Here is a 25,490-nt window from a genome sequence, read left to right on the forward strand (position 1 = left end):
TCTCGCTCTTGCTCAGGCTGGTTTCGAACTCCTGAGCTCAAACAATCCGCACGCCTCGGCCTCCCAGAGTGCTAGGATTACAGGCGTGAGCCACCGCGCCCGGCCAATCGTCCCCTTTTATAGGTGTGAAACTGGGACTCAGAGAGAGAAAGCTGCTGGCCTGAGCTCACACAGCTCTGCAGCAGCAGAACAGGATGGAAGGTGCAAATCTCAGCTTGGAAGGCCAAATAGACACCTTAGGGTCCTGGGGTGCAGGAAGAGGTGTAGCTGAAGGTGGCGATTCTGGATTGAAGAACCCAACTGGAGATTTGCAGGTGGTTAGGGTTGGAGAGGACTCCACCACTCAGCCAAGCCTGTGCCCTCCAGATGTGCCTTGGTTGAGCTGTTCTTGAATCTGCCAGAGAAACCCACCACTTACAAGGAGCTGGTGTTCGAACCCAGGTCTGCATACCCAGCCCAGGACTTGGCACATAGTAAGTGCTCAATAAACAAGCGTGTTGCTTGCAGCTTGAGTCACATGCAATGAAGAGAAGGCTTCCCGTCCTTCCTTACTGCCCTCAACACATGCACGCACGACACACTTACACACATGCCCCATAGTCCCTCTCTTCAGTGACATCATCACTTTGATGGTGCGAGTCTCCCTGGCCGCCCATAACCAAGTATCGCCCCTCTGGAGCCTGCCCCGCCTGGCTTGGGGTAAAACTTATAATGAACTGAACATCCTTATGAATTTAATATTAAGAACCCACCAAAGCGTCATTGAACCTGTCACGCCGTATTACAACCGAATTAAGAACAAGCAGCAATCCTCTTTCATTCGGTATCATATGCCTTATAAAGTAAATTATTAATGCTTTTTTCCCCCCAGTTAAGCAGTTATTTGCAGTTGTTCCGGGTATTTCTCATTAGAAATAACATCATCTAAAGAACGATATTGATTGATTTTTTTAATCTTGGAATCATGGACGTGAACCACATATTTATATGACATACCCTTTAACTAGAATTCTCGTGCTTTATTTTTATATTATTGATCTTTTTGACACGAATTGCTTTTTGGCCTTGTGCGAATGTTGTAAGCTTTCCGCCTGCAGAGGAATGGGCCGGCATCGGGGCCGGGCTGGGAAGAGTGATCGCTCCAGCCACGTGGCAGTAACATTCCTGCACATTTAACAACAATTAGTCTGTGCTGACGCCATGCTAGACTTTCGTGTATGAAAATTTACAAGCCTTTTAATGGACTGCATTATGGAAGGCCATGCGGGGCCAGTCGGCAGGGAGATAAGGCCGCCAGGCGCACATCCGTCTCGTGGCTCAGTCGGCGAGTGTCTTTGGCGCTCACTTCTGCCACCTGGGAGGTGGGGCTGGGAGGAAAGGAGCAAGGTGAAGGCCACTGCAGCAGCCAGCGCTGCTCACACGGTCACACGTTCATCCGTGCAGCAAATGTTTGTTGAGCACCTACTATGTACCAGGCGTGATGCTAGATGCTGGGACTAAGGTGGCGAACAATACTGTTTACTCACGTGTTCAAGAAATATTGGAGCACCTACTGTGTGCTGGGAACTGTGCTAAATGCTCAGGGCGAGAGGGTGAACACCAATTCCTCATTCGCCTGGCACCGTTGGAGGAGTAGAAATGACTTAAGCCTAGAGTCGCACAGACCTGGGTTCAAATCACGGCTCTGCCCTTTGCCAGGCTTGTTGGTGAGCCTTGATTTTCCCATCTGTAAAATGGGGGTGGTAACAGGACCTTCCATCTAGGGAGGCTGGGAGGCTCAGTGCAGATGCAGAGCTTGATGCAGAGTAAATGGGACTGTGGTTATTTGGTGTGGTTGCCTGCTGAGTTCTAGATACCCTCCCTGCTCTCTCGAGAACAGAATGTTCCAGACCTGTATCCCGACCTCCCATCCGGCTGCAATCCTTGTAGCTCCCGGGGCTGGGGCTGCCTGGCCGCCGCCACCTCCTCCTGCCCAGTCTGGCTCCCGCTTGTGTTTTCTTGTTGGGAAACCAGCCAGGGACCAGGCAACGATGTGGCTCCCTGTAGGGCTCGTCCCCACCCCGGGGGCCAGCCCTGTTCTCACCAAGTGCCCTGCCCCTCCAGCCACCTCCCCCGGAGCACACGTGCTCACCTCTGCTTTCCTTCTCAGTTCCACTGAGATCTTCGTTCAGCAGCATTTATCTGTTACCTGCTGTATCCAGGGTGAATGCCAGGCTCCAGGGGTGTGGCAGTGAGTGACCCCAGATACCTTTTCTGTCGCCGTGGTGCTCACAGCCTCATGACAGAGACAGATGGACACGCGCCCCCCCAGACTGTGCCAGCAACAGTCACGATTGTGATTGAGTTTCACGCAGCCAGGACGTCTCGAGCCTCTACAACGTGCAGGCCCTGTGCACTGCCCTGGGAACACAGCAGGGAACAAGACCCCGGGGAGCTCAGAGTACAGGGAGGGCCATGCACATTTATGTCATGTATGTAAATTATTCGAAAGACAGTGTAGCACAGTGGTTAGGAGCACGGTTCTGCAGCCAGGCTGCCTGGGTTCAAGTCCCAGCTTTGCTACTCAGCACAGTCATCCCCTAGTACATGTGGGAGTTTGGTCCCAGGACACTGTCCCCCTCTCTCTGTCCCCGGATTTTTGGTTGAAAAAATGTGCCTGTAAGTGGACCTGTGCATTTCAAGCCTGGGTTGCCCCAGGGTCAACTGTAATTTGTGACCCAGGGCAAGTTGTTTTCCTCTCATGCCTTGTTGTCTTCATCTGTAAAATGGGACTCCTAAGAGCCCCTACCTCATAAGGGTGCGGACCAGATGAGGCAGTAGGTATAACAGCGAAGAGCAGGGCCTGGTGCAGAGAAAGCTTAGATCGGTGTCAGAGCCTGCGATTATCATGATTATTACAGTTAAGATGATCATGACTCTGAAATCATCCCGCGGCGTGTTAACTAACGGCGGATGCGCCGAACGCTGCCGAGGCCGAGCGCAGTTCACCCGGAAAGGCCCCGCTCTTGCCTTCCCTTGCCCTAGCTCAGAAGCAGAGGGCTGGCCTGCATGACCCCCTAGGGTCATTAGAGTCATCGCCAGGGAGGGGCCCCTGAAGCACCATCCCCGAGCTTAAGTACAGGAGAAGGAACTTTCCCGGTTACGGGTGTCCTCTGTGAGGTGGGCCCCACAAGAGGCCCTCAGACCTCCAGTATCACAGTCAAACCCTCCCCGTGCCCTGAGCAGCAGGAATGAGGCCCAGAGAAGGTGAGAAACCCACCTAAGGTCACACAGCCGGGAAGAGGAAGGGCCTAGATGAGGTCTCCTGTTTTGTAAATAGGTTCTTGTAGCACCCACCCTGTTTATCCTGGGGAGAGAGATGTGGAGAACCAAAGTGATCACCTAGTTGAAAGCAATTTTCAAACCAAAGGTGCTGCTGGCTGCGCAGTGTCTTTCTCTAGAAACTTTTGTTCCTCAAAATGCAGCCCACGGGCCAGCAGCACCTGTATCACTTGGGAGCGCCTTAGAAAGGCAGTCTCGGCCCCCCGCACCCCAGAGCTCCGGAGCAGAGATCTGCAGTTCAACAAGGTCCCCCGGCAGTTCGTGTACTCGTTAGTTTGAGACACTCGACCTTAGAGCCCGCTGGCTTCCCACCCTGGCTGCCCAGCGGAATCTCCTGCTGGGCAGGAGATTTAAGATACGCTGAGCCCTGGGTCCAGTCCGGAGTGGTTGGTGTTCTTGGTCTGGTGTGAGGCCTAGGCATTAGGATTTTAAAAGCTTCTGGTGATTCAAATGTTTGAGAACCTCTGCCCCAAAGCTGCCCACCTAGTGGAAGAGACAGACACGTGGGACTAACCGGTGGGTGCTGGTGGGTGCAGAACAACCGGCCGTCTGTGAGGAGACCTACTCTGTAGCACCTGCCCTTTCCCTGGTGTAAATACTCCCACCACGGTCAATTCCAAGCTGCCACCGTGACGTTGGTGACACGGGGCTGGGAAGAAGGGCGTGGCAGCCCCTGCTTATGCGGAATCTCCGCCGCACACATGATAGAGGCGAATAACCTCAGGGCACAGAGAACCGGGAAATGGAGTCAGATACTTAGGAGGCGAGGAGTACTGAGTGTGTGTTGCCTTTGTTTTCAAATTTTTTATTGTGCTAAAGTATGAAATTGTAAGCCCTTTCGAGCGCACAGTTGCGTGGCATTGAGTACACGCACATTGCGCAGCCATCGCCACCACCCATCTCCAGAACTTTCTCATCTTCCCAAACTGAAGCTCTGTCCCCACTAAGCACTAACTCCCCGTCCCCAGCCCCGCCATTTTCTTTTGTCTCTATGAATCCGACTCCTCCAGGGGCCTCAGATAAGTGGAATCATTCAGAATTTGTCTTTTTGTGACTGGCTTATCTGACTTAGCGCAGTGTCCTCAAGGCTCATCCATGCTGTGGTTCTTTTACTTTTAATATAATTTTTTTAATTGTAGGTTTATGTGATTTAATTTTTTTTTTTTTTTTTGTGACAGAGTCTCACTCTTTTGCCCTGGCTAGAGTGCCGTGGCGTCAGCCTAGGTCACAGCAACCTCAAACTCCTGGGCTCAAGCGATCCTCCTGCCTCAGCCTCCCGAGTAGCTGGGACTACAGGCATGCGCCACCATGCCCGGCTAGTTTTTTCTATATATTTTTAGTTGTCCGATTAATTTCTTTCTATTTTTAGTAGAGACGGGGTCTCGCTCTTGCTCAGGCTGGTTTCGAACTCCTGAGCTCAAACAATCCGCCTGCCTCGGCCTCCCAGAGAGCTAGGATTACAGGCGTGAGCCACCGCGCCCGGCCTATGATTTAATTTTTAATAATGGCTCTGCTTAACAACTAGCTTGCAAAATTTCTGCAAATTTAACACTCAGTTTTTGCAAGCCTCCAGTACACCACCAAAAATAATCCTTACACCAAATGAGAACAGAGGCACAAATGGCACGCTCTAGGTCAGAGCAGCACAGCACAGCTCTTGGGTTAAAGCCTGTTGCTGTAAATAAAGTTTTATTGGAACAGAGCCATGCACATTCATTATGTGTCATCTAGGGCTGCTTCCAGCACAGCGACTCAGCCCTCTGTAGCTGCAGGTTCCGCATCCTCAGATCCAACCATCCACAGGTCGAAAAATTTTTTTAAAAAGCAGTAAAAATAGCAATACAGCAGTAAAAAATAATACCAATTTCAAAAAGACAGTTTAACAACTATTTATATGGCATTTACATTGCATCAGGTATTATAAATAATCTAGGGATGCTTTCAAGCATACGGGAGGATGTGCATAGGTTATATGCAAATGCTACGTCATTTACAGAAGGGACTTGAGCATCCATCCGCAGGTTTTGGTATCCTGGAGAGGTGCTGGAACCAATCCCACGTGGATACCAAGGACGCCTGCAGTTACAGCACAACCTGTATGGCCCACAGAGCTGAAAATATTTATTTGATACCTTACGGGAGAAGTTTGCTCACCCCTGCTTTTAGGTGTACAGAGAGCGGGAGATTGAATTAGCTTACTCATTCATTCATTCATTCATTCATTCATTTGCTTGGTAAATATTTACAAAGTGCCTACTGTGTGGCAGGCACCGTCGTAGGCACAAGAGCAAATAAGACAAAGACGATCCCCTCCCAGAGCTGACCTGATGGGAAGACGGACGTAATTCAGACACACTCACAGCAAATGAGTGTATAATTACCAACTGTGGCAGGCGAGCCCCCCGAGGCTATGAGAGCATCCTGGGGTGTCAGGGAGGGCTTCCAGGAAGAAGTGACCTGTGAACCAAAGCAAGAGTAGGGACATTCTAGCCACAGGAAGAGCGGAGTGGCATGCCAGGTAAAAGGAACAATATTAATACAAATGCCCCGAGGCAGGAGGCAAGTGGAATTGTGGAGCCTGACAGCCAGTGGGGGGGTGGCCTGTGCCCCAGGCCCTGCAGATCCACCCTGCCAAGCACAGCACCACCTTTAGCCACCCCCGCTGCCTCCCCACCCTCAAAGGCCACCTCTTAAAGTCTCTCCACCCTCCCTCCTGGCCCTGGAGCCCACACTGCAACAGACAAAGTTCTTATTTATTTCTTCCCTGAGGTTTATAAACTCCTGCCCGGTAATGAAATCATTCTCAGCACAAGCACAAAATAATAACACTTAATTAAAATACATAAAACCAAAGACTAGTGGAAACCAGTGAAGATTAAAACCAGCCAAACCCTACATCCCAGAACTGAGCGGAGGTCCTGCCCTGAGAGCCAGGGGCCGACACAGAGATGGGGGAGGAGGGGGTCAGAGGGAGTCTCCATTTCTCGAGCACTGGTTGTCACACTCAGGGCTGGTTATATGACATCTGGGATGTCATGGAATATTCTAGAGAATCCTAAGATAGAGAAGATTGTGTTTCTTTTACAAGGGGAAACTGAGACTCAGAGTGAGACACGTAGATCACGTGGCTGGGAAGTGGAAGAGCTGGGGTTTGAACCCGGGTCTGTGCGCATTAGCCTGAGTGGGCTTATTCTTGTCACAGCAACTTCAAACACAGGTGAGGCTGCATCACAATGTAGGGCTGGTTGCTGGGAATCGGGCGGAGGGGTCTGCTCCATGCGGACATTCGGGGATCCAGGCGTCTCCTCCATCCGGCTCTGCTCTTCACTGCATCCCGGAGTCCCCTCACGTAGGTGGTGTGTGGGGAAGGAGGACACACGGTGGATCTCACAGGAAGTTCTCAAGTGGCAGGCCTGAAAGTGGCCACATCATTTATGCCCACATTCCCTTCACCAGGACTGTCACAAAACCACACCCAGTTTCGAGGGTCTGGTGTAACATTGTGTGCCCAAGATGGGGGGAAGATAGACTTAGGCGAGTGCGTGACCCCGTCTGCCATACTGTGGGCTTCCTGGTGGGCAGAGCACCTCACTGGCTGTGGGAGGACAGGACGGAGCCCTGCAAACAACCTTGCAGTGGTACATTGGACGGATGAACAGGAAATGGAGCTCAGAGGGCCTGCCGAGTCCAGAGGTAGCACAGCAGGAGCAGTAAAGGGTTTTACCATCTTGGCAGATGTTATAAAGCTCCTACTGTGTGTCCTGTTCTGTGCTGGGCTGCCCAGGGGAAGAGATGAGCTCTGACCGAGCAGACTGAGCCACCACTGGGAGCCCACACCCAAGGCCCACTAAGAAAAAAGCAAAGGTGCAGTAGGAGCTGCCGCTTTATTAGCAGCTTTGAGTTGTAATATAATTTTTTTAAGTCTCTATGCTTTAGTATTCTTTAATATTTGTAAAAATAATTGTCTAAAAAATGTTGCCTCCTAAAAGCAGCAAAAGCTTTCCCACATCCCAGGTGAGGAAGAGCTGTTGTACCCATTCCCCATCACCTAACAGCTTGACGCCAAGTTACCCTGGACGGTGAGCTGTTGTGCCAGGCTTCTGAGCCTTTGCACATTCTGTTTCCTTCTTCTAGAATGCTTTTCCCCTCCTAAGCCCCTTGGCAAATTCTCATGTGTCCATCCAGGTTCCTCCCACGTGTGACCTGGGCTGTGAGAGGCAGTGATCCTCTAGGTCCCTATCCTTGTCCGTCCTGAGTTACAGCCTCTCTGCCTTGTCTTCTGAGCCACGTTCTCTCAAAGGGTGGGCTGTTCTCATCCCTGTCTCTCCTAAAAACAACTGAGGCGTCACAAAATCCAGCCCCCTTGCTTTCCACATTAACTTACCCAGCGCGCTCTGCCAGCTGCTCAAGTGAGCTCTTCAGAGACGAACGTCACACGGCACACCTCTGTGTTTGAAACCCTCTAGTAACTTGTAGTCGCACCTGGAAATGGAAAGAAGACCCTGAGCACCACCTCCGAGGGCCTCTGCTCTCCAGCCCTGCCTTCGCCCACTCCGCTTCCCTCTTCGCCCCTTTATTGCCCTTCCTGGAAAACCTCTCCCCACCTGGGGGCCCTTGCAGGACGGGGGCAGCAGCACCGGCCTCTGCCCGCTAGATGCCAGTAGCACCTTGCCTCAGCCGTGACAACCAGGAACGTCTCCAGACATTGCCAGACGTCCCCTGGGAGGCAAAGTCACTGAGCACCACTGACCTGACACCTACATGTCTTTCAGATCTTTGTCCAGATGCCGCTTCTTTGGGAAGGCCACCTCGATGCCCCCAAATTAAGCAGGCTTCCCTGTCACATACTCTCACAGGACCCTTCACGCTGCTTGGCACAGTTGTATGTTTGTTTGCATGATTATTCAAATAAAACTTGTCCCTCCCACTTAACCAAAGGCAAGAGGGAGCGCTTTGTAGACTGTTATGTTCCCAGGTCCCACACGGTTCCTGACACACAATAGGTGCTGAATCAACAGTTATTGAACGAATGTTGGCACATAGTAATATTGGCAAACATTGCTATGGCCGTTTCTACGTTCCAGGCAACATTCTCAGCCTTTTGCAGATTCCAATTCATTATTTCCCATGACTACCCCACAAAGTAGTAGATATTGTTATGATTAACCTTTTACAAATGGGAGGAATGAGGCACAGAGAGGTTAGGTAACTTGCCCAAGGTCACACAGCTGGGGGTACGTGGCAGAGAAAAGATTTGAACCCAGGCAGTCTGGCTCAAGAGTCCTCACCCTTAACCGTTATTTATTTAGTATGTATTTTTTATATGTGCCTGGGGATACATCAGGGAACAAAAGCTACACAGCCCTAGATTTCATATATCCAGGTCCAGAAAGGCAGCTTTGTTTACAGGTGTGGACACTCAGGCACAGAGACACTCAGACGCCGACCAAGGTCACACAGCCAATTGGGAGCAGAGCACCTCTCCTTATTCCAGGCTTTACGTGCTTCCTACTATGGGGTAGGGACACTTTGACAATTTAACCAGTCAATTACAATAATATTTTTCTCTCCAAATGTTTAAAAGAAAAAAAAGTTGGTTTGCTGAGGTATAATCATGGCTCAGAGGCCAAGCTGACATTAGTTATTAATTAGGCCATTATGCATTCCACAGTGATAATTGCTTTGCGGCGGAGTCACCAAGCATGAAACGGACCCGGCACAGAAATGCAATCTATCAATCTGAGAGTCGCAGCCCAGTCGCGTTCTCTCACCTTGAGTCGGGTGTACGGCTTAGCAGGAAACAAAAAGAAATTAATGATACATCAGTAGGCAGTAGCGAGCTGGACCCTCCGTGGGTCGTGGCCCCGGGAGGATGTCGTGCATGGGCGCAGGGACAGCGTTTAAGCAGAGTTCATCGGCGAACGTGGCCATTCCTCTTTGATCTCCCAGCCGGTGGAAATCTTTTCATCTCCTTCCTTTTTTCCCAGCTTGTTATTTAGAGGAAGAAGAAAAAGCCGTTTCTCTTCCATCTGTGTGTCTCGCCTGTTGCTTTTTGCAATGAGTGGGTGGGGGGAACGGCACCTGCCGGGGCTGCCCAGGCCGTGGGGAGCGAGCGCGGCACCTCCGCCTGCCTGTCTCCATCTGGTTCTATCCCTGGCCCTGGTGGGGCAGGGAAGGAGACCCCACCCCCACCCTGAGCATCGTCCTGGGGGCCTCTGCATGGGAGGTGTCCATGTCGAGGACAGCTGGAGGACAGTCTAAGGAAAAATCGCTGGGATGCAAGAAACAGAAATGCAGCCAAGTGAGCTTATGTGAACGGAAACGATTACAATATTAGCTGTGGTATTCATGGGGCATCTACCGTATGTCAGAGGCACAGACTGTACGATTCAGGCCTCAGAGCAGTCGTGTGAGGGAAGGATCGATATTTTCCCCATTTTACAGATGAAGAAACAGGCTTATCGAGGTGAGGGGACTTGCCCAAGGTGCCCCAGCTAGCAGAGCTGGGATTTGAACCCAAGCTCACGAGCACAGCATTCTCTTGCGGCTGCGTGAGAGGCTGGAGAAAGCACAGCTGGGCGCTTTCCAGTGGCTGCGGGCAGGGTGCTGCCTCGGTACAAATGTGGCCTCTGTGGCCCATCTCGGGGCAGAAGGGAGGTCACAGCCCAGCCAGCAACTGGGCCATCACCCTTACCTGCCCTCACGTCGGTCTTGTCTGCCTAGCATAGAAGCGTCTCAAAACTGCGTGTGAACGCCTCGGATGCAGTCCATTCTCCCCACAGCCGCCGCCTCTTGTCATATCCTTCACTTGGTGCTTCACCTACTGGAAGGTTCCTGATGGTATTTAGGGTTTTGCTCCTGGGAGGAATGGTGGCGTGATTCTCAGCAAGCAGATTTGGTAGACAGTCGTCTATCTCAGGGTCTAAAAGGCCTGAAGGTGTGCAGATATCAGTCAGCCCCGCGCTAGTGGTTGGGCAGAGATGCCACCAGCGTGTGGCCACTCAGAAGGCTAGTCAAGAGGGCCCTGTCTGACCCATTTTGTGTTGCTGTAACAGAACACCTGAGGCCGGGTAGTTTATAAGGAGAAGAGGCTTATTTGGCTCACAATTCTGATGGCTGGAAAATTCAAGATCGGGAAGCTGCATCTGGTGAGGGCCTCCCAGGCTGCCTGCACTCGGGCTGGAAGGCGGGAGGGGAGCGGGCGTGTGCAGAGATCACGTGGCGAGAGAGGAACGGAGAAAGCCAGACTTTTTAGCAACCCGCTTTGGTGGGACCTAATCTATTCCCAAGGGATTGAGAACTCACCCAGCCTGGAGGGAGGGTGCTAATCGATTCATGAGAGATCTGTCCTCATGACCCAGATGCCTCCCGCTAGGCCCCGCCTCCCCATACCGCCACATTGGGTATCGAATTTCAACATGCGAGTTCGGTGGGGACAAGCCATATCCAAACCACAGCAGGGCCCGGTAGTCTGTATTTCGCCCAGAAGTGAAGATAAATACACGCTGCTGAGAATGGGCTGCTTCCAGTTCTTGCCCAGGAGAACCAAGTTCTAACGCCAGCTTGTTTCATTCTTCCACGTGCTTTGCCTACACCAAGACTTTACACCCCCACATTCTCCGTGGAAGGGGAGCGCAAACCAAGGAGCCCTGTTTCAGCGGCTGAGAATTCATTTCCTGTCCAAATAAGATGGCAGCCGAGCCTGGACGTGGACTTCTCCTGTTGGCCCTGTGCCATGGCTCATCCGGTCCACGGTCCTGTCTCCGGCCAGGCCCCGAGGGGCAGTTGGAGCAGTCTGCTGCTTCTGTGGTGTTGGTCACCAAAATTTGAGCTGGCCAGCATCCCTGGACCACCCTTTCTAGTTGAGCCGTCGCCCTGACAGTATGACACCCTAGGAATCTCAGCCTTCAGCTACACAGCCTCTGAGGAAGTTGGTCTCGTGAGCTATTCTTACGGTGTGAAGAAGGGCTTACATGTCTTTCTCCTTAACTTTCCTCTCTCAGGGTACAAGGTGGACTGATATTTGGAAAAGTAGTAAAAAGACCCATCCTTGCTTTCTTTGCTTGATGGGAGCAGACATAATCATTCATCATTTCCACAAGTATTCACTGGGCTTCTGCTACATGCCACATGCTGTTCTAAGCAGTGAACAAAACATTCTAGCAATGTCTGACAAATGGATAACAGTATCACCTGCTGTTTTTTAAGGACCTAATCACTTTTGTTGTTGTCGTCATTGTTTTAGAGACAGGGCCTCACTCTTTTTGCCCAGGCTGGAGAGCAGTGGTGCAGTCAGAGCTCACTGCAGCCTTGAACTCCTGGGATCAAGTGATCCTCCTGCCTCAGCCTCCCGAGTGGCTAGGACTACAGGTGTGCACCACCATTCCTGGCTAATTTTTTTTAAATTTTGTAAACACAGGATCTTGCTGTGTTCCCCAGGTTGGTTTAGAACTCCCGGGCTCAGGTGATCCTCCTTGACCCAGAGTAGCTGGGGTTACAGGTGTGAGTCACTGCACCCAGCTAATTTTTTAAAGTTTTTTCGTACAGATGGGGGTCTTACTCTCTCACCCAGGCTGAGGACCTAAGCTCACTTTGCCAGTGGGCTGGGCTCCATTCATTCATTGTCCCATCTAACCCTGGCCTAATACAGTGCTGTTATTATCCCCGTTTTACAGAGGAAAGTATGACTTACAAAGGTTGAGTGACTTTCCTAAGTCACGATAGCAAGTAAGTGATGGAGCTGAATCCAGTCGATAACCTTCTAGACCAGGGATTGGCACATTATAGCCCATGAGCCAATTCCAGCTCACAGCCTTCTTTTATAGATAAAGTTTTATTGGAACACAGCCATGCCAATTCATTTACATACTGCCTACCACTGCTTTCACCCCAGGGCAGAGCTGAATAGTTGCAGCAGAGACCATAAGGCCCAAAAAGCTGGATAAATTTACCCTCTGGCCTTTTACAGAAAAAGGTTGCTGATCCCAGATCTAGATTAGACTTGTAAATTCCATGTGGTCAAATTTGACTAAGAGCATGTGTGTCTTCCTACAATCATTTCTTCTTCCTTTATTTCTTTTACTCTTTGTTATGGAAAACAAACATGAAAGTAAAGAGAATCAGATAATAAGTGAGCCACATGGATCCAGTTTCAGCAACTACTCGCACACGGCCGCTCTCCTCTCGTGTCCCTGGATTATTTTGGAGCAAATTCAAGTCATTGTATTATCTCATCTGTGAATATTTTAGTGTATATCTCTTAAAAAACAATAAGGAATCTCTTTTTAAACATAACCAAAAGATCATTATCTTACCTAAAACAATTTTAACAGTGGTGTCTTAATATCATCAAATATCTGGGCAGTGTTTCTGGGTAGCTCCCCGTTTTTTAAAATAGTTTTTTGTCCGTATCAGGACTCAGACAAGGTCCACACATTGTGGTTGGTTGCTGTGTCTCTTAAATGGGGTGACCAACTGTCGCAGCGTGGCTCCGGACTGAGGGGCTTCCTGGGATGCAGAACTTTCCATTTTGAAACTGGGAAGGTCTTTAAGGTGCAAAAATTTCCGTGCTAAACAGGCAAACTGGGACAAGTTGGTCACGCTGTCTTCTACTCTGTAAGCTCCCTCTCCATCCCTTCCTGTGTTTGCACGCGTGTGCACGTGTGTGTGTGTGTGTGTGTGTGTGTGTCCTGCTATTTATATGTGGGAGTGACTGGGGCATTTTTCCTAAGACTTTTGCCTGGCTGTAGCTGATTGGCCCAGGGGCCAACACTGGTCTCAAGCTAAGCCAATGATATTCATTATCCAAGGAGTCTGAATTTGGAACTGGTTGGTTGACACATCTGGGTTATTAGCTTGGGTGCTGTGGGGTGAGCCTGGGGACTGAGGTGGCCATGGTGGGGCACCTTCCACCCAGGAAGTACATGATGCTGTCAAGAAAGCCGGCTCAAGAGAGGGCAGGAGGAGGGACCTCGCCCCTTGTGGGGGAAGTGCCCATCTTGGTTCTGGACTATTCTGGTTGCTTGTCCCACCCTCTGGGGAGCCCAGCTGTGCTTTCTCCAGCTTCTCACACAGCAGCAAGAGAATGCTGTGCTCGTGAGCTTGGGTTCAAATCCCAGCTTCACCACTAGCTGTGGGACCTTGGGCCAGTCCCCTCACCTCTAGCTGAGATTTTGCTGATTGTATCCTGGTCATGTCATTTAACTTCTTCCTCTGTGCCCTGTATCTGCTCTGCATGGGCAGTTGAATCTTGAGGCGTGGTCAGATTCAGGTTCAGTGTTCTCAGCAAATGTACTTTCAGGTGGTGCTGGGTGTTCCCCCCATCGGGGTACCCAGTGTACTGCCCAGACAGTTCCAAGGTAGGGGCAGAGGTCAACTCGAGGCAAAGACTGGCCTAATCAATGACAAGCAGGTTGTGGCCACCTGGGGACGCCTACATCCCCTCCCCCAGCACGTTGGGAAACCTCATCCCACGTCCTGGGATAGTTAACATTCATCATTAATAACGAAAGCGGAAACTAGGAGATTTCATAGTTGTGCGAGGTAATTAAATTATTTCACAAATCTGCTCACACTTGATTATTTCCACGTTTCCCACCAAACATGCCTCTCCCTCATTTGCTGCCATCCTGGGCTCTCAGCTGGGTCATTGTGGGGGCTTCACAAGGCCTGCCTGTCTTCGAGAAACAGCAAAAGAGATGGGGTTCCCCATCCAAGCCCCCTCTTCTGCTAAACGGAAGCACCTTCTCCCAACAGAGCAAAGAGAATACAGCAGCATTTGCGTTTCCAACCCAGGCTGGACTGGGTTTGCTGCTTCTCCCCCTATAAATCATGTTGCTTCCAAGTTTTGTGTATGGGGTGGTGGGCAGGCGAGAAGGGGAACAGAAAAATTGCTTCATTAAATTGACGCCAATAGTGCTCCTGGCAAGGAGAGAATGAGAGAAAGTGGGGAGCATTGGAACTAATGGTTTGCCTGACATTTTGTATCAAGTGCTAGGGGACGACCGGGTAGAAGGAAAGGAGCTGGCTCTGCCCCACCCCAGGGCCTTTTGTTTGGGTCCAGGTCCCTGGTGGGGGTCCCGGAGGAGTGGGGCCAGGGTGACGTTTTGTCCCCTAAAGCAGAGATGCAACATCAGATACCTGCGAGGGCCCGGCAGGTAAGCAAACCGAGCAGTGCAGGCGCAGGTGAGACAATGGACTGGGAACTCTGTGTGCCACCTAAAGGACTGAATGGCCGGTACCCGGCTCAGGCAGATCACAGACATTTTGCTGTGCATCTTGCAGTGCACTTCAGGGGTAGAGAGCACAGACTTTTTAGCCAAGCTGCCTGTCTCCAAATCCTTGCTCTGCCCACTTTCCTAGCTGTGTGACCTTGGGCAACTCTTGACCTTTCCTGTGCAACCCTTGACCTTTCAGTTTATTCATCTGGGAAGCAGAGATGATAACTGCACCTACCAGTGATGTGCTGGAGAGGCTTATATGGCGAAATCCACCATAGGGGGAGTGTTTACACCACAGAAATTGGCAGACACTACAAATCAGGGCCTTTTTTTTCCCCAGCAGATGGGTAGTTGTTAAACCTTTACCAGCACATTGCTGCACCTACCTCACAAGGCTTCCATGAGGATTTTAGACTCGGTGCGTGTAAAGCGTTCAGAACGGTGTTGGCACACTTTAAGCACCTGGTATTCACTGCTGTTCCTCCTCTTGTTGCCAGTGTTATTGCCATGTCAGAACACAGGCCCACTGTGGCCACGTTCCCAGTTCTTCCAGAGAAGCTAGAAATCTCAAATTTTGTGTAAAATCTCCTGGTTTTTAAATATTAACTAATGTCAAACTTTTTAAAAATATTTTTGGAGATAAGGTCTTGCTCTGTCACCCAGGCTACAGTGCAGTGGCGTCATCATAGCTCACTGTAACCTCAATCTCCCAGGCTCAAGCAATCCTCCCATGTGAGCCCCCAGAGTAGCTGGGGATAAAGGTGCACACCACCATGTCCAGCTAATTTTTTAGTTTTTTATAGAATTTTTTAGTTTTTTGTAGTTTAGTTTTTAGTTTTCTGTCTCACTGTGTTGCCCAGGCTGGTCTCAAACTCCTGGCCTCAAGTGATCCTCCCATCTCAGCCTCTCAAAGTGCTGGGATCACAGGTGTCAGCCACTGTGCCAGACCCTGATTTTTAAGTAAATATTGGCTGATATCAAGTATTTTTTAAACCTGAACAAAACAAAGTACATGTGGGATTTGGACCATGGGCCCCACGTTTGCAGTCTTGGGCATAAAAGGATGGGCTCTGAGTGCTGCCTGACTGCACTGAGCCTGTCCTCACCTCCCGCCTTCGACACACCACCCGCTCCCCGCCTCTGTGGATCAACAGCCCGCCTGTCCTGAGGGAGCCAGGGCCACTGCTAGAGGGCTAGAGGCCCTTCCCTAGCTCTGCCCTGCAGATAAATCGCCCCACCCCGCCTTCCTCCTCAAAGTGCCACTTCCTTCTGCCCTCTTGCGTGCTCTGACTCTAGGACTTGAGGGCTGAGGCGAGGTTTTATTCCTCTCGGCATAGGCCTATATACATTGAAAATCAGAATGACAGTAATGATAAAATCAGCATCTATTAAGCATCGCCTGTTTGCCACGCTGTGCGCTAAGCACTTGTTATACATCGTCACCTGAATCCTGGTAATCTCAGATACGGAAACAGCCACAGAGAAGGCAAGTGGCTGCTCAAGGCCACAAAGAAGGTGGGAGTGACTGGGAATCAAAGCCAGGCCCTCAGCACTGAAGCCCACTCCCGAGAGCTGACTCCGCGGCGAGAACTGGAGCCGGAGAGTGAGAGGCAGGAAGGCCCGGCCCGGCAGAGAGCAGAAGGTCCCGGCTGCGCCACGGACAGGGGCGCCCAAGCTTCCAGCTGAGGCTCCCACAGGCTGTCTCCAACTGCACTCCACAGAGACATCCGGAAAGGACGCTGCTATATTTAAAAGCCTGGGCTGGGTGGCACTTCTGTGACATTTGGGTAGCCGCCTCTCCATAAAGGGCACACATGTTCCTTTGCTTCACTCTTCTGGGCTGGCATTTTGGAGAATTTGCCAGGATCACGGCGAGAGGGGAGACTGCTACCGCCTGGGACCCCCATGGGGTCCCACCACTGCGCATGGCTGAGAGAGCGCAGGGCAGTGAGAGCTCAGAGGCCAGCTCAGGGGGCAGCAGGTGGCACTGGGGCCTGGCGTGCAGGCCCTGGACAGGCCCCAGGTCTCAGAGGGCACTTGTTGCGGGGGGCAGGCTGGGGTGGTTCTTGGCATCACGACCCCCTACTCACACTCTGGCCATTTGGCTCCAACCCTCACAACTGCCACCTCTCCATGTTCCCCCTGCATGGTGCCAACTTCTCACACCCCCTCATCACCCTTTGGCCAGAAAGTCCAAGAACCGTCTTTGGCTTGGCCAACCTTACCCCATATTGGACAGTGAGCAAAGTGTATCTTTTAACTGCTGGTGTTTTCACACCCCAGCTGGGCCCTGATGTCCCTGCCCTCTGGGACAGGCACTTTTTCATCCATCCACCCTTCGCGCGCTCACTGAGTGCTGGCTGGGCTCTGCGCACCGCTGTCCCCTCGTCTAGCAGGGAAGGCGCGGCTGGCTCTGGAGGCTCAGGACTCGCCCACAGCTGCGCAGCCGGGGATCGGCTTGCAGATCTCAGCCACTCAGACCCAGCTCCAAAGCCCATGTTCTTCCCAGCCCTTTCTTGAAGCCACAGGCCTTTATTAAGCCCCAGCTGTATACGTTCCCCGTGCTGTCTACTCACCCGTCTCACCAGATCCCTCCTCGCCCAGTGCCCCACCAGAGCACAGGGAACGCCGAGCTCTGCTGGCTCTTTGTCCGCGAGTTCCTCACCACCCAGGAAGGTACAGGTTCATCCGGGAGCCGTAAGTGGCCCTTTTTCTCCGAGCCCAGGTGGGAGTTGAGTTGGAAGGGCCTAAGCTGCCCGTATGCAGGGTTGGGGCCCTCCTGGAGGTTTTGTTGCAGTTTGGAAAGGCAGTTTGCCAGCCACGGGGGGTGGGGGGACTGCCTGGAAGCAGAAGTAGGGCCAGGATGGGACCTCCTGCTCCTGTCACTGCCTTTTTGTCACCCGGCTGTGAAATCACTCTTTGAAGACATGGGGGAGGGGCTGGTGGGCCTCAAGAATTGGGGGGGCGCACAAAGCAGGGAGAAATGGGGTGTTGGTCTAGGCCAGGGAGAATTGCTAATGCTTACGGAACCCAGGCAGGCCCACACCCGCACTGCAGGTGCCTGGGGGGCCTCGAGGGAAACGCAGACCCTCGGCCTGTCCCAACAGACGGCTGACACCCGGCTCCAGGTGGCCGATGTCGGTGGAAACATGAGCCCAGGGTGGCCAGATCCTTTAATTTCCCAAGAGGAGCCAGCAATTTGGCACTGTTCTGGTTTTTAAATACTGGCTCAATATATATGCACATATTTTCATGCTCATAGTACTTTATGGAGATATAATTTACATACAGTAAAATGTGCAAATCTTAAGTGTATAACTTGATGAATTTTGACAGCTCAAATATTTTTAAAACACTGGAGGGTCCAAGAAAATATGTCCATGGGGTGCATCTGGCCCTGGACCCTAGTCTAGCATGCCACGTGACCCATATGAGCTAAGTAGGACGCACACGAGCTTGCGCGACAGTATCCCATGGGGAAGGGGACGGGCTTTGGCGCGAACCTAGTGACGGTGTATAATCTCGTCACTCTCACAGCTAAGGGCACAGGCTCCGAAGCCCAGGAGGTGAATCCTAGCTCTGCCACTTGCTGTGTGCCTTTGCACAAGTTACTTTACCCCTCCGAAGTCTTGCTTTCCCCATCTGTAAAATGGGAAGATGATGATACTGACCTCACAGTGCTGTTCTATGGTTGGATTTGGATTAAATGAGTTCACGTGAGAAGCACTTAGAACAGTGCCTGGCGTGTGGTAACTGCTGTGTATGTGTTCACGGTTGCCTTTTTTTTATTATTAATAGACCCTATTGTTTAGAGCAGTTTTAGGTTTAGAGCGAATTTGAGCAGAAGGTACAGCAAGTTGCTATGTATTCCCTCTCCCCCCACCCCATTTTCCCTATTGACATATTATTCACTAAAATCCACACTTTACGAAGGGGTCACTCTTTGTGTTGCATGGTTCTATGGCCTGTTTGTCAAATGCGTGATGTCGTGTGCCCACTGTCACAGTAGCATACAGAACGGTGGCACTGCCATCAGGAATCTTTGTTAGTCTTCACGGCTGCTGGGCTTATTACTTCTGGTGGGCAGGTGGAAGCCCACCGCTTTCTCTCCCTCTCAGGGAAGCACACACAGCACATTTAGGTGAGAGAAGGGGATATTTTAGGAGTGAACTTGAGTCTCTTCTGATTTACCCAAAGCGGAAGCCACTCGCCATGTCGCGTGGTGGGGTCGCACAAGTTCCAGCCCCAAGTTTCCCTGCCACACAGCTGGCTGAGTCCACAGACCACCCGCCCCCTCCTGTGTGACTTGGAGTCGCCTTCTCAGCCTCTCTGGGCCTCTAGAGCAAGAACCATCCTCCTGCCCAGGGCTGCCCCTGGGAGAGTTTGGAAGCTCAGATGTGCTAATTCCTGTAAAAGGTCTTTGTAAGCTATAAAAAGCTCTAGATTAAAATTGGAAGGTATTATGATTATAATCAGTAACGCAGAAAAACTGAGCTGTTGGGAAGCAAGCCTGGCCTTCAGAGGCTGAGCCTGGGGAAGGCAGCCTAGTCGGTTGCACGCAGGGGCCCCGTGGCCGTCGTCCGGGGCTCGTCCCTCTGGGAGGAGGTAGCTGGACAGTCAGACGCCCAGCTGGAGCCTGCCTTTGGCCAGAACGGCAAGGTCGGACCTGGAGCACCCACTCTGGGGTGCTGCTGGGCATGTAGGCTGCCGGCACAGGCGAACCAGCACGGAGCCATGTTTGCGTCGGCAGCTCCCAAAAAGAGAAAATTGGACATAGAAGCTTCCCAACATCTGTGAAAATGAATCTCAATTGTCTAGCTTCATATACTGGCCCCACCCCGGGCAGGGCAGGAAGCATAACTTCTGTCCTGCCCTTGTCAAAGAATTGATACTGTTGCTTTTTGGCCCATTTTATGAGCATATCGTTCATTTTTTTTGTTTTTAATACCCCAAAGCAAAATTTATTTGTAAGACACGAAAGAAAGCCTCCTGTCCCTTTTATGCCATGAGCCCTCGGAAGAGAAGTGAAATTGTGTGTTCGCTGCTAAAAAAAGCCCCAGCTTATACAATTTTAACAATAGAAAAATGATCTTTGTGCTTCGGTGCGTGGATGCTTAGAGGAAAACAGGCAGTCTGTTCAGGTGGCTGGTGAATTACAAATGAGTGGTTCGCCTTTGTTTTGAGTGACAAGCAATTTAAATGCAATCTTATGTGGAGGCCTGGAAATTTTTTTCCCCAGAAGAGAAGAGAGAACCAGAGGAAAAGGAAAAAAAAGGAAAAAAAGCTTCCTTTTGAACTAAGAGATTATATTAGTTGCCACTGAGCAGAGGTGAGAAGTTAGAACTTCGTTTGATAATTATAAAATCAGTAGTTTGTGATTGGACATAATTGGTGATTATACTGTTGCTAATAGCAGGCCTGCCAGCCCTCGCTTGTGGGACATTTCATTTTGCGCTGCTTCCAAGCCGTGGAAGCTGGCCTGGCACAGAGCAGCGCTCACACTGTCTCCGGGAGCCTGGCACAAATGCATTTGGGGGCCTGTATTATGTCGGATAAAAAGTGTTCTTAATGCCGACATTTGAAAACACTTTGCTCTGTGCCTTATTTTTAGCCTGGGAATAATTACAAATATTAGAATAAAATCGTATAGTGTTTCTCTCTCCGCAGACCCGCCTCTCTGTCAGAGCCCGGGGGAGTGGGCTTAGCCTCCTGCTGTCCTCGTTAAAATCCTGGGAGTAGGGGGAGGCTTCATGCGCGGGCAGGGGCGTGCCTGTCTGTCTGTCTTCCTGGGTGAATTAGAATCGGCACAGGATCGAGGCTGAGTCAGAAGGAGCCTGAAGCCTGTAGCCCGGCACCTTCACTTTACGGACGGGGAAACTGAGCCTCAGAAAGGGGGAGCGACCGCCCAAGATGCACAGGGATGCGCCCAGGTTCACGCTTCTCTGTCCTGCCCTGCCTGCCATTGGCTCCTCTGCCTTCCGCGAGCTCCCCCGCCCTGCACGCCCCAGAGGGAGGACCAGATCCGGCATTAAGGACACCCCGTCCCCTCCGTGCCCAGCTGATTCCTAGTGTGCTCCCCAGATTTCACTTCCTCCACTGCTCAGCGGTGCTGATTCCGAGACCCTCTGAGCACCACCTCCTCTCACCAGCCTCTGTGTCTTGCAGAATTCCTGCCACATCAGATCCCCCACCCCGTCTCTCAGGACCACCACGCCCCACCCTCCCCAGAGCCCAGGACCCAGTGGTACAGGGCAGCTGTTCTCAAAGTGTGTTCCACAGAACCCTCGATTCCAGGTTCATTGCCTGAAGAAAAACGTTCTGTGTCCAAATGCATTTGGGAAAACGCTGGGTTAAACCAAACTGAAGAGGACTTTTTCCTGCGGATCTTGTCAGCGCATCCGATGTGCCCGTATGTTGTGTCCATGTCCGCGGAGAAAGGGTGTGCAGGCTCGATCACCGTAGCGCTTTGAGAAGCAGTTTTCCAGTTCCAGTCTGGGCCCTGCGTGAGGGCGTCTTTGTGCCAACACCAGCTCTGCCACTGACTCGTTCTCTCATCTTGGCCAAGCAACTTAGCTTCCCCGAACCTCAGTTTCTTCCTCTGCAGAATGGGGCAGTGACGGCGCTCACAGCCTAGCAGTATGGGGGATTCCAAAGACAAAGCACTGAGCGCAGAATCAGGCTTCGGCTTCCAGAAGCTGCAACATTCCTTGTGAAGGACTTGGCACAGAGCGGTTCTCAACAGCCAGTAGAGTCACTGCCACCTCAGACAGCTCGTGGGAGCTCAGCCGGGGTGGTGGAGCAAGGGGGCGGGGGGATCCCAAAGTTCCTGTTTTTAACCACCTGGCAGACAAAAGCTAGGTGGCCGGGACGGGCTTCGCTTCTCCTCTGGCTGCGACTCTACACCTGTTATGTTCATCCATGGGGGACCAAACACACTGTCACCCCTTATATCACAGCGGGCCGTGTAAATGCTGCATGCTCCCTCAGACGCTGAGCTGTTTCTGATGGTGACCTTCTTGAGGGTGTCTGTAGCTGGCCACCGCCACCGCCGCCTCCTCCTTCCCTGGATGGCCTTCAGAGATCTTCCGGTTACGACCCAAATCTGTCGTTCTGGACACTTTTCTGCCGCCCTTCTGCGTGTAAGGCACAGCCATGAGGCAGGAACACATGGCCTTTTATTGAACATGGCCTTTTCTTTATGCCAGGCTCACCTGTTCTGGGCACATGGGTGAAATGCAGCAGGGTTGCAGCACTGGGGGCAGACATCCTGTGGGGTTAGAAGAAGAAACATCTGATTTATGAGAAAGTTTTGTCAGCTTCCACGGGGCTCTTTGCTACATGTTATCTCATCCTGCCCCAACAGCTTCATAGGCAGGTGCAGATTACTCTTCCCACTTGATGGATGAGCAAACTGAGGCCAAACTGAACAAACTGATGCTTAGTGACATTACGGCCAGTACCAGTCAGGCTCTGACGCCATCAGGAATTTAAGGCTTTCTATACACCAGGGTCGTTGCTCTGAAACAGGACTGAACGAGGCAGGACATCGAAACAGCTCCTGTCTTTGAGAGTCGTGTTTACTTTGGGAAGCCCTAAACATGAACTGATTCACACTGAGTGCCATTCCAGGATGCTTTTTGATCTCTGCTTTTGAAAATATTGTCCAGCCATTAGATGAACCCCTAAAGCAGGGGTCACCAAACTTTTTCTGTAAGAGGCCAAATAGTAAACATTTTTAGCTCTGCAGACCACAGGGTTTCTGTCACAGCTACACAACTGTGCCCTTGTAGAGTGAAAGCAGCCACAGACAATAAAAAAACAGAACAGCTGTGGCTGTGTTCCAGTAAAACTTTATTTGCACAAACAGATGAAGGGCCGTAGTTTTAGCAACCCTCAAACAATCAGATCATCATTGCCCAGTAGAAATAGAATACAAACCACACATGTAATTTAAAATTTTCTGGTAGCAACATTTTAAAAAGTAAGAAGCAGGTAAATTTAATTTTAATAATATCTTTTAATTAACTTGGCAATAATATTATTTCAACATGTAATCAATATTAAAAAATATTTGGATATTTTACATTCCTTTTTCATTCTAAGACTTCGAAATCTGTATCTTACAGCTCATCTCAGCTGAGAATAGTCACATCTCAAGTGCTCAGTGGCACAGAGGCTGGTGGCTGCCATCTGAGACAGCTCAGCTCAGTGGGGAAAACCGACATTGCAAGGAGACAGTCTCAGGGAGAAATGATACACCATCGCAAACCGATGAGTGCCGTGTAGGGAACGTAGGGAGTGCTGTGGGCGGGGATGGGAAAATATTAAAGAAATCTTCTGGCACTTTCTCCCACCCCTGCTTCGAGGTCCTTTTTAGAAGTCCGTGCCTACCCAAACCCCAGCCACCACTCCTGCTCAGCACGGGCAGCTGTAGAATGGAGCACTCAGCCCTTGCTCCAGCTCATCTTTGATCATTGTCCGTCCCGGGATCGAGAGATGAATTGCTTTTGTTTCTCGTGAGTTTCCTGGGCGCCGGGTTGCCAGCGCCGCAGCCTCTAACCTAGTGCAGCCGTAGACGACTTTTGAGGCGGCGGCGGCGTCCGCGTGGGGTCTGAGTGGCCGGCTGCACTGTCTGGGATGGTTTTTCTATCCAGGGGGTCGGCATCTGGATTCAGAACAGCAATTTGAGTCCCCAGACCTGGTCTGAATCCTGGCCCTGCCATTTACTAACTGGGGGACCTTGGGCAAGTGGATTAACCTCACTGAGCCTCAGTTTCCTCATCTGTGCTATGGGGATAAGGGCAGCGGCAATTCAGTGGTCGGTGTGTCTGTGGAAATAGATGATCACGAATAGAGCATCTGGCACGTGGAGAACGTTCAGTGTTATGTCGTCGTTATTATTATCATTAGCCCATCGGGGATACCCCCAAACGGAACAAACTGCCCCCTCCTCACTGGAGCCTCCGGCATTTGCACCTCCTCCCGTGCAGTGCTTCCTCCTGGGTGTAGCCGTGTCTCCCACTCAGCTGCAAGTGCCCAGAGCAGGAGCGGCGTCTTGTCCATCTCAGCAAGAATAAAAATCTCTCTACTTGCCTGTGTGGTAATTTTCCCTTTCCCTCGATTCTAGAACATTCTTTCTGCCCTCCCCCCACCAGCTTGTACTTCTTGGGGCGATAATTCTTAATGTTCCACCACCAAACTGGGTCAGCCTCCCCCCACTTCCACGCCCTCAAGGCCCCCCTGTACTTTGTCTTCCAAGCATTCAGCACTTGGAATCAGAGAATCATCTGGGGAACGGGCCTCAATGTCAGCGTCCCCATGGGCCTGCACGTCCCGCAGCGGTGGGGTCCAAGTCTGTGATATTCATGTTGGGTTTCTCAGTCGTCAGTGCTTGGCACTTAGCAGGTGCTCAGGAAATGTTGAGTGAATAAGAGACCATCATCCACTCTGGAAGGTGAGAGACGAGGGACTTTCTTGGGTTAACAATGAGTGAGATTGAGGAGCTTTTATAACTGACTTTTTTACATCACTTGTTCACACGTTCAACATCCACCATACACTTCTCTGCACGTCTCTTAAATAATAAATTCTGTATGGGCCTTGTAAAATCTTTGAACTCTGCTATCTAATAGAAATATAATGTGATCCACAGAAATAACTTTATATTTTCTAGTAGCCACATTAAAAAAAAGTAAAAAGTGATTACATGTTATCACTTTGATATGTAATCAGTATTAAAAAGTTGATGAGCTGTTACACTGTCTTCTACTTAGTCTTTAGAATCTGGTGCGTATCTTACACTCAGCACATCTCGATTTGGACTCTCCACGTTGCTAGCGCTCGGGAGCCGCACGTGGTTCGTGGCGGCCGCATTGAACCAACGTGGTTTTCACATTCTTCCTGCCAAAGCGCACTGCCGTGCGTGGAGAGGGCAGGGCCTTTCTCGGGTAGTCTTTGTGAGACTCCAGACACAAGCACAGCCGAGGTCATCAGCCAGCACCGGGTAGAACCTGTCATGGTCCCAGGCAAAAGAAAGAGACAGGTTATACCTAGAGGTGACGTATCTGTGGGGCCTGATGCGTGCCAGGGGTTATTCAAAGGGCATTATCACACGTGTTAAATCATTCCATTCTCCCAGTACCCCTTTGAGGGAGGTGGTTGTATTATTTTCACCAGTCCACAAATGGGGATATAGAGGCCATGGTTTTAAGTGACTACCTGCCCACGGACACGTAGCTCGTGAGTGGCAGAGCTGGGATTTGAACCCAGGCAGGCTAGCTCCAGGGCCTGTGCCTCAGTTGGCCACCTCTGTGAACAGACTGTCTCAGAAATGGGCTTTGCCGGTGGGGAGTAAAGGAATTATCTAGGTCACAGGTCTTAGAATTGGGGCAACGCACTTGGATTTGATCATTTGGCAAATTATGTTGAGCACCTACTATGTGCCAGCAGTGCTCTCACAGCTCATTTTAAGGAGAGGAATTCAATAACAGACGCTCCCCTCCTCCTCTTCTAGTGACTCCATCAACATTTATCAGAAAAGCCCAGCTCTGATAGAGGTAGACTGACGAGGAAATGCGCTGAGTAGACTCATCATTTAGGACGTTGGTGCCGGGGAGGATAAGGCTCATTCCAGCCCAAAGCGGGACACACAGCCCAGAGCAGCCTTGCAGATGTAGGGATGGTGGCCTGTGGGTGCCAGGAGCTCCCTCCAGACGTGTGAGGCCCAGGATTCTTCCACTGGGACAGGCCACCAAGAGCCACAATCAAGGTGGCTGTGAGGCCAGAGCTCTGAAATTAATATCCTCCCGCAGAGGGATGAGATGGTGCTGAGTTCTAGAAATTCAGCAGCCACCAGGCCTTCGAGAGACGTCCATCCACACGCTGCAGGATGGCATCCGTCTCACCCACGAGCACCTGAGGAAGTCTCATTGGCAGAATGAGAAGGCTCCA

General features: G+C 51.1%; 1 protein-coding gene across 1 annotated transcript in view; it reads left to right on the forward strand.

Moving 5' to 3' along the window:
* CUX2 (cut-like homeobox 2) overlaps positions 1 to 25,490 on the forward strand; it is a 237,998-nt gene that overhangs the window by 159,564 nt on the left and 52,944 nt on the right. The gene's annotated exons all lie outside the window — the stretch shown is intronic.

Source organism: Propithecus coquereli, unplaced genomic scaffold (genome assembly GCF_000956105.1).
Source record: "Propithecus coquereli isolate 6110/MARCELLA unplaced genomic scaffold, Pcoq_1.0 Scaffold81, whole genome shotgun sequence".
NCBI classification, from domain to species: domain Eukaryota; kingdom Metazoa; phylum Chordata; class Mammalia; order Primates; family Indriidae; genus Propithecus; species Propithecus coquereli.